The sequence below is a fragment of the Cygnus olor genome, chromosome Z (genome assembly GCF_009769625.2).
Source record: "Cygnus olor isolate bCygOlo1 chromosome Z, bCygOlo1.pri.v2, whole genome shotgun sequence".
Taxonomy (NCBI): domain Eukaryota; kingdom Metazoa; phylum Chordata; class Aves; order Anseriformes; family Anatidae; genus Cygnus; species Cygnus olor.
Window position 1 is genome coordinate 53,294,857 of NC_049198.1, and position 9,081 is coordinate 53,303,937.

Below are 9,081 nucleotides of genomic sequence, written 5' to 3' on the forward strand. Positions count from 1 at the left end.
TGTTCACGCTTACGTTTAGTAGTATGCTTATTAAGCAACTTCTCATTTTAACCTTTTTCTGTGACAAGGCAAACATTCTTCTCTACACTACGCCTGTGAAATTTCTGTCACAGAACTCCAGTCCCTACACCCGCCTTTAAGCATAATCCCTGTGTGATGCAGCAAGAATACAACATCTGCCTTGGTGCCTTACTTTTTCCTGTAGATATTTCATTTCGTAAAGAAGTAGCTTAAGGATCAAATGGTACACGCAGCGTGCCTGGGATGTTGACTTCAAGTGGACATGAAAAGGCAAGTGTTGTAGTTTTGTCATTAAAATAGAGAAGAATCATGCAGACATAAGAGGGAACTGACAGGACATGAACCAGGATAGTACACACGCATATATACGTGTACTTGTAATTTTGGGTGACATTTCATTTCTCTGAACTGAGACTGTACTGCACGTTGAATTATCAACTATTTGTTATTAAGTCAGGAACTGAGATGGATGTATCAGTTGCAAAATGAGACAAATCAATACAAACTGTACAAGATATCAGACCTGAATTGCTTTTTAGGTACATATCCATGGCATCTTCACTAATACCTGTGGCGTGACACCAGCAGAAAAAGCAACAGAGAGAAAAAGTGTTTGTCTCCAGTTATATATGCACACTCGCGTCTAACACTTTTTTTGTTTTGATGGAAGCACCTGAATTTATCTTTAATTTGGAGCTGGCAAACCTAAGGAAGTATAGCAGGAGATGCAGATAATTACTTGCCCGCTTTCGAGGCACTTCACAACTTTTAGCTGAAAAAAGACAGATGAGTTTGCAAACCAGCTCAATCGACAGCCACACCACAGCTCTGCAGCAAGTTTTTCTGTGTGGGCCCCCGAACTCTCATCCTTCTGACAGCTGAAGGATCCATTCCAGGAGACCATCCAGTTCAAATCAACAGACACTGACAGAAACTGGTATCCTGACAGATTAGACCAAGAAGGTAATTTAGGTTATTTCGTAAGCAGACATTGCAAAGCAGAGTACGCATTTCAAAATTAAACATTTATCTTTGGTCTTCTTCCTAATATTATACAGATCTTTGTACTGGAGAGTCAGTTCAGAATTTTTCATTCCTGTGCTCCTGCCTATCCTACATTTGAAAAATGCCAGTATAAACAAGGATAAAGTAGTTTGTGCTGCAAGGACTACAATTTAAAGACCCACATATTCATTTTATTTGATTTTTTCTCCTGAAAATGTAGTCATCCTAGTCTGACACTATCTTTAAATACGTAAGCCTGGGAAAATAGAAAAAATAAATAAATACTTGCTAGCATTTGCTTGAACTGGTTGGTGCTAACAGCACCTAAAAAGCCTACTTCTAAAACAACTTTATACAGTACATTTATAGCAAAGAACAATTTTATGTCATAAAATTATAATTTCCGGTTTACATAAGCACTGCATACTTATTAACTTACTAAAACAAATCAAAAAGAAATGAAACTGGTAGGGAAGATGGACACAGAGAATGACTTAAAAGCAAAGTGCACATTACCTGTACAAAAAAGTACATCTGCATTTATTTCCCAAAGTGGTCCCATAAATATGCAACTTATTTCTACTAAAGTCTTGAAATAAGTGCTCAACATATGTCTGCTAACTTTAATTCCACGATTACAAGGACCTGGTCAGAATACAACTATTTTATGTAAAAACCAAAGCCTTCTATCTTCAATTTTAATTCAAAACTAGCAAAAACAATGCACCAGCATTATAATAAATAATTCTGAGATAATAAATGCAATTACAATTTAGCGTCTGAGATAAACTATTTCTATCCATCAAATATGCACAGTAAGACACTGCAGGTTTACAATAGTGTGGTAATCCTAACCGAGAAGTACCACCAAGCCACGTACTCCCGAACACTGCACTTTAAACAAGTTCAAATACAGGTGCTGTGAAGTTTTAGTTTGTTGTTGTTTTTGGTTTTAGTCTACCCAAATCAACCAAGATACTTGTAAACAATCCATATACTGGATGCACTTTGCTTAGGAAGGAGCTGCATTTGCATCTTGCCCTATTTCACACATTTATAAAGCTGTGCAGGCATCACTGTAACACAAACCTGAAGACCCGTGCCCATCTCCAGATCATCAGGTCCAACCAACCACTTAACTCTACAAGTCCACCGCCAAACCACATCCCTTGGTGCCACATCCACACGTCTCTTAAACACCCCCTGGGATGGGGACTCCACCACCTCCTCTGGCAGCCCATTCCAATGCCCAACCACCCCTTCCACGAAGAAATTAGCCCTGATGTCCAACCTAAACCTCCCCTGGCTCCACCATGCAGCCAGAGGAACTGCCCCACAGCTGGAGCACTGAACGAGACACACCACATGCAGGTAATCGCTCGAGGCACACAAGCTCACGTGGGCCCATCCCAAGACGCAGGGTGCTGGCACTTGGTGCTCAGCACGTGCTGCATTCGGCAAAAGCACCGCGAGCCCAGACAGCCTCCTACTGCACTTAGTGGGCCGCCCCGGGGCTCTGCAGGGTGGGTTATGCTGGAAAACTGGCACCCATCCTTCCATCGGTACTGCCAGTTTCTCCAAACAGAAAGACTTTGCAAATGCTGGGTTATCTGCCTAAGTACGCAGCACCCGTTACTCCTTTTAACAATGTTTCCTGATAGGACTTGGCCTCATGCGCATCTTAAATGTTGTTTTTAGTTTTAACATGATTCTAGCTCAAGACTTTGCGACATAAGGAGGATGTTAACTAATATTAGCAAAATTCACCAGGTGACATCCAAAGGGCTGACCTGCGTAGCAAAGATATTTAAGAGGGCAGCTGCTTTCAGCAGCATTTATACCTTTGGTGCTAAGTACATTGCAAGTTTCAAAGTCGCCTTTCGAATGCTGCAAAACCTCAGAACAGTAATATAGACCCCTTACAAAAAAGTGAATCTAAAAATTTCCACTGCAGCCACCCTTTTCTCCTCCCAGCCGACAATCACGCCTCTAGGTCATTTTCTCTCTTGCCCTGAGAAGATGCACGTACCCCAGTGGAAGCAAAGTACTTTACTGAAGGTGAAGTGCCTCTTAAGATCAGGATCAATTTCCTGAATGAAACAAGGAATCAGCTCTTCTGTGCAGTGTTTTCTGGTCCAATATCCTTTCACTAATTTGACAGTCATGAATAGAGACTTTCCCTTCTGCTGACACACAGGGGGAGAACAGACACACACAAAGAAACAACAGCAGCCAAAAAAAAGAACCAGACAACACCAAAACTACTTCTGCTGGGGGAAAAGAAATAAAAGAAATAGCACGTTCTCTCAATCCTGCTCATAAATTATGCTAAGTTTGCTAGCCTCTCGTACTTGAAGGCTGGATCGTAAAAATACAGGCTTTGTTTGTTTGTTTTATTTTCCCCTAAAGTTAAAATACAGGGACCACCAATGGGAGACTACTGCTTTCAACAGCAAGACCATGAGGATGCTTAGCAAAACAATCCAAGCCTGGCCCTGACGCCACAGTTTGACACATCGCTTTTTCCTCTGGTGGCAAATATCTGAATGGGACAGGGGGACTGCCACAAATTCTGTACAACAGCTTTTCCCTTCGGAGGAGAAAAATATACACTTTTCATCCGCAAGCTAGAAATCTCCTGGATCGGCCTGTGAATTATGAAATTATCTCGAAAACAGAAGATGAATCAGAGATCACACCACATAAAAACATTTTATATATTTTTGAGATCACAACTAACAGCGAACATTGATCCGCTAACGATGACCGAAGCGCACTGTAAAACTCCACCATTTCACCCTGACACCGGCAGGAATTATTCTGAGCAGAGGTTCTGACTCTTCCAGCTGCCTTCGAGCACGGGAGCTCTGCTGGCGAACACCCAAACTTCGGGACAAGCCCCCGGGACCCCCTTCGTTTTTGAGAAAGAAAAGGGAAGGTGCTCCCTGATCCCACAGCAAGCTCTGGGTGCACCAGGGCTGCGCTGAGCTCACCCACCGCACGGTGAGGGCTACGTTTCCTTCCTCCACCACGGGTTCCCGCAGCACACAGGGGTATCTCCCGCACCAGGACGCTTCGTGCACGGGACGGCTGGCAGCGGGACGTACACCCCAACACCGTCGGGGCAGTTTTGAAACAAAAAGCTGAAATACGGTTTCAGGCAGGCGAAGACCCTTCTTCTGATGAGCTGTACCTGCAGACTCGTTTCCTCCAGGACACCCCGCGCACAAGGCCCATGCAGCCGGCGGCGAGGGGCCAGCTTCCAGCACATGCCGTGTGGCCTCGGCACGTCGGAGAGGCGATTTTTTTTAAGCACCCGAGCGCAATCCAAACGCCACAAACTCCAGCCCTGCCTCTCGCGGCTGCACGACAACCCCTGCCCAACACCAATTTCGGGGCGAACTGCCTCCCGCAGCCGCCCCACCGTGCAGCAGGACCCCCGCGGGCACACGAGCGGGGCCGGCCCGGGCGGACAGCCGGCTGGCAGCCCGCAGCAGGCCGCCGTGCACTCGGACAGCCCCGCTCGGCGCACGGACAGCCCCCGGCCGCCCCCCCCCGGGACCCTCCGGCGGACACAGCGAGGGGGGGGGGGTCCCCGCACCCCCGGTCCCCGCCGGCAGCTCCGCCCCGCCCCGCCCCGCCCCGTCCCGCCGCGCCCCCCAGCCCGGGGGCGGCAGCTCGGGGCCGTGCCCGCCCCGCTCACCTGGCGGCGGGCCCCTGGCTCCCGGGGCGCTGCGGGGCGCGGCGGGGCTGCCCCGGCCCTGGCTGCGCGCTCCCGGCTCCGGCAGGCTCGGCCCGTGGAGAGGCGGCGGCGGCGGAGGGGGGCAGCGGGCGGGGGGCGGCGGCGGCGGCGGCGGCGGGGGGAAGCGAGCGGCGCCGCCGCTCATGGCGGGTGCGGGGCGGCCGGGGCGGGGGCGAGCGCGGGGCCGGGGGGGCGCCGGCAGGAGGCAGGGAGCCGGGGGGGAGGTGGCGGCGGCGGCCTGGGCGGCGGGGGAGGGGGAGGACGGGCAGGAGGAGGAGGAGGAGGAGGAGGAGGAGGCGGGCGCGGGGGCGGGGGGAGGCAGGAAGGGGGCGGTGGCAGGGGCCGCCCTGCAGCCGCGATCGGAGCCAGGCGGAGCTGCGCCGCGCTCCCGGCGGCGGGAGGGGAGACGGGGGCCGGAGTCGGGCTGCGGCCGGCGGGGCACCGGCATCGCCCCGGGACAGGACGGGGGTGCTGGGGAGCCGCCGCCCGGCGCTGCGCCGAGGAGGAGGAGGAGGAGGAGGAGGAGGAGGAGGTGGAGGAAGAAGTCTCCCCGCCTGCTTCCTCCCTCCGCCCCGTCCCCAGCGCGCTCCGCCGGCCCGGCGCCTTCCCGGGGCCGATCCCCGCTGGCCGCCCGCCGGTCCCGGTGCCGCGGGCTGGCTGCCGGCGGCCGCCCCTCGGCTCCGCTCCGCCCGGCCGGGGGTGGAGGCGAGCGGGGCCCGGCCGGACCCGGCCCCCCGGGGCCCGGGAGCCTCCGCCCGCCCCGCGCAGTCGCGCCGGGCCCGGCCCCATCCGCGCCTGCGGCTCCACGCCCGCGGGGCTGCGCCCGGACACGGGCAGGGACACGCGTGGGGCCGGGGTGCCCCTGACCGTGCCCCTGTCCCCGGGAGGGCGGCTGTCGGCTGGCACAGGGCAACGCGGCGGCGTCAGGAGTTCGTGGAAAAGCACGGGCGCCAATATATCGCACGGGTGGGGAATAAGTGCCTGCGTTTGGCACGCCGCCCCGAGCGGGTGCTGGGTTTCAGGGCAAGGGGAGGAATGGGAGCGTGGATGCGCCCATGGCCAATGGAAAACCGCTGCTTAGCAATATTTACTGCTGGCAGGGACACACGTGATGTCGCCAGCTGGAGAACAACTGTGCGAGCGTGCGGGCAGGACTCGTTGCGCTTACGCGCCACAGCAGTGCCACCTTCCATGCGGTGCAGCGAGTGGCGAAGGTTTCCGCAGCGGTGGTGGTGTCAGCATCCCCCCCCCGGGGCCTTTTGCCTCACCCCTTCACACGGTGGGACCCGTCGCTCCCAGAGGGCTGGCACCTCTGGGGCCTGCAGCCTGGTGCCCACACGGCTCACTTTGCCAGCAGTCGTGTTGGGCCGCTCAAAGCTGCTCAAGGTTTGTGTTCTGAGCTCCACAGAGCTCGCCCACAGCGTGGTGATCCCTGTCCTGTCACCTGCTTCACCCGTGTGAGGTGCCCGTGCACCTTTCAGGTGGCCATGGGGCAGATGTGCACTGCCCGCATGGAGCCCCGGGGTGTGTGGTGACGGTCACAGAAGCCACCGCTGCTCCTTGGTGATTCATTTCTCGCCGGCTTCCTGAGGGGAAGCTGCTGTTGAACGGCTCCCGAGCTGAGGCTGTTACACAACGCAGCGCTGTGGCACAGACTTCCTTCCTCATGAGCCCTCTGAAACAGGGTAGAGTCAAATGCTAGAGGGTAACTGCTGCAGGAAAAGGCCTGAAAATAGCATCAGTCGTTCAAGTCCAACTTGGATGCGCCTGGTTTGTCTCCCAGAAACAAGCAAAGGCAGGATGTCTCCACGTGATGTGTCCACTTCAACCACTGATCTAATGTGCACCCCAAGCCACGGGCTCTCTGGAAGGTCGGGGAGGCTGCTTCCGAGGGACATGGGTCGGTGGACCCATGGATGTGTAGCTGGAGGGTTCTGGTGCCTGGCACTGCCTTTGCTGGTGGGGCTGGGCTGTCCTGTCCTCCTGTCATGCTGGTTCTGAAGTAAAATGTAGACCATACCATTACAAGAGCCAGATCCAGCCTTTTTCCAAGTGTCTTTTAGCTCAGGGGGGACAGAAATGGTTATCCCTTTAGCCCAATAGCTTATTAGGCTGATTAACGTATTCGGAAAACTGACAAGCTTTTGACGGGAGCCTTCTTCAGGTCTGTTTAAGGTCTCCAGATACTTAAAGTTTTCTCTCTGTACTGTTGAAACAGCTAGTATCTCATTTCTCTAATTAGAAACAAACTGACAGAAGTCTAGAGGTAAACTCACTGGTGGGTTAAACTCATCAAGCAGATCCAGGCAAAAGTTAAGGTGAATGATTTTTTTATTTTTTTTTTTATGTTACAGCTTTCATTTTGTTTTAAAGTTTACAAACTTGAAATACTGCAATGACCAAATAGCTACCACACTCAGTATTGTAGACTTAGGTGAATTCAAGAGTTCGCTGGTTTGACTCAGAGCAATCAGTACAACAACGTCTCATGCTGCTGCAAGCCGCCTTGCAGATCAGGAGTGCTTGTTTCTTCCAACCTCATAGCTAACTCTGTCTAAAACAACAACAACAAAACCCCACAAAATTTGAGTGTGGGTTTCTGTCAAATGGTCTGCCAGAATCAGGCATACGATACAGTTCTCAGGGTTCCAAGCAGTCTTGAAAAAGGTGACATTAGTTGAACTGTTTCATTAAAAATTGACCCAGTTAAGCCTCCACTGTAGCCAAAGGCATCTCTTAAAGACTGATAGCAGTTGAAGTGGTGTTTAAGGCTTTGTGTCAGTCACGCTTTGCAATGGGATGATATTTACCCTGAACACTTTGTTTTGTCTCTCTCAGTGATGCTGAAGTGCCTGATTATGAGGGGGACACATAGAAAAAAAGTCTTAGTCCAACTAAGACTGGCACAATGGCTTGTGTGCCAAAAATGGCAGTTAATTGAAAGAAAGAACAAACAGAAAACATCAGAGAGTTGTGTCAGATTTAAAAAACAAACAACATTTTCAGCAGAAAGCTGATATGCATGTTTTAAAAGTGTTTTCTTTTCTTCATGGGCAAATAAACATGTTCATTCGGAAACTCCTTGTAGAGACAATCCATGTCCAGCTTCCTGCTGACATTAAGCTATCTTCTAAGTAGTTCAGAAAGACATTGAAATCAACAAGACTTAAAACAACAGCTCTGATAGTTGAGTGCAACAATACAGGTGTTGTCTCCCCTGCGAGGTATTTCCAGTGGTGCTAGCTCTGTGTCTACTGCATGTTCAACATGTGCAGCCATCCCTTGCTTACTGCAGGGGCAGCTGCAGTCCTGCCAGGGGCTAAGAGACACTGGGGGTTGCACTCTTGCACTCGGTCACCTCTTTGTTGGGGAGCAAATGGGACACAGAGCAGGGGACGCAGAGCAGGCAGTGGGGCTGGCCCTGCTGGGGACAGAATAGGTCACTCACTGAAGTTGCCACTGAGATATTGCTAACCTCAGTGAAAAGTGAGGTATGCAAAAGGCAGAAGATGTAACACATCTCTCAGGAAACAAATTTTAGCATTAGTAACACATGGAAATATATTCAGGTCTTCTACTCCTCCAACAAGATAACATTTTCGTAGTAAGCAGTCACACAGACAATGTGGAGTTTTCAGATGGGCCCTCTGATTTCCTTCCTCATGTTCCATCCCAGCATTCACTCGCTTTGAAGCTGCTCTTTTATTGGACTCCCCATTCGCAGTCATTTCTAAACTCTGCTGTAGGTTCCAGCCGAGTTGCAAAAACCTCACCCTGGGCAAAGCTTAGTGAGGAGACGAGAAATCATGTAGCTGAGCATACATGATAGCTGAAGAGCATGCACAATTACTTGCTTATCAGTACACAGACAGGAACAAGGAATGTAAGTGAAAAGAGAAGGGCTTTGCCTGTGCATGACAAGAACTGTCTGTACTGTCTGTAGTTCTTCCAGGACATACTTGTTACTTCCTATCTTCTCACTACCAGTGTGTCACTCATAATGGACTTTACCAATATGTCCATCTGAATGCTCAATGGACACAGAACAAAAACAGTCTAGCATTCTGAACGACTTCAGCAGTGTAGATGCAATGGTGCAATAGGGGGAATATCCCAAGTGGTAGACCTTGGAGATAAAGGAGTGCCTAATGTAGCAAGTTCTCTTTCTTTTATATTTGTGTTGGGACGTGCTAGAGAGAGCTCAGCCAACGGCAGCACCTCGCTGTGTGAGGTGCTGTACAAACATGTTCATAGTCCTGAGGAGCTTGCAATCTGTTCAGAAGAACGGGGAAGAAGGGAAGCTAAGGCACGGA

At 51.3% G+C, this 9,081-nt stretch overlaps 1 protein-coding gene across 2 annotated transcripts in view; it reads right to left on the bottom strand.

Annotated features, from left to right (window-relative positions):
• The window catches only part of RNF38 (ring finger protein 38), a 126,507-nt gene extending 121,710 nt beyond the window's left edge, over positions 1-4,797 (bottom strand). The window contains exon 1 of one of the 2 annotated variants that reach the window (XM_040540527.1): positions 4,730-4,797. The gene's annotated coding sequence lies outside the window, so the exon portion shown is untranslated. Of the gene's footprint in view, positions 1-4,219; positions 4,319-4,729 lie in introns of those variants that run through there. The other variant, XM_040540525.1, reaches the window with a different exon arrangement.
• Between the last annotated feature and the right edge of the window lie 4,284 nt (positions 4,798-9,081).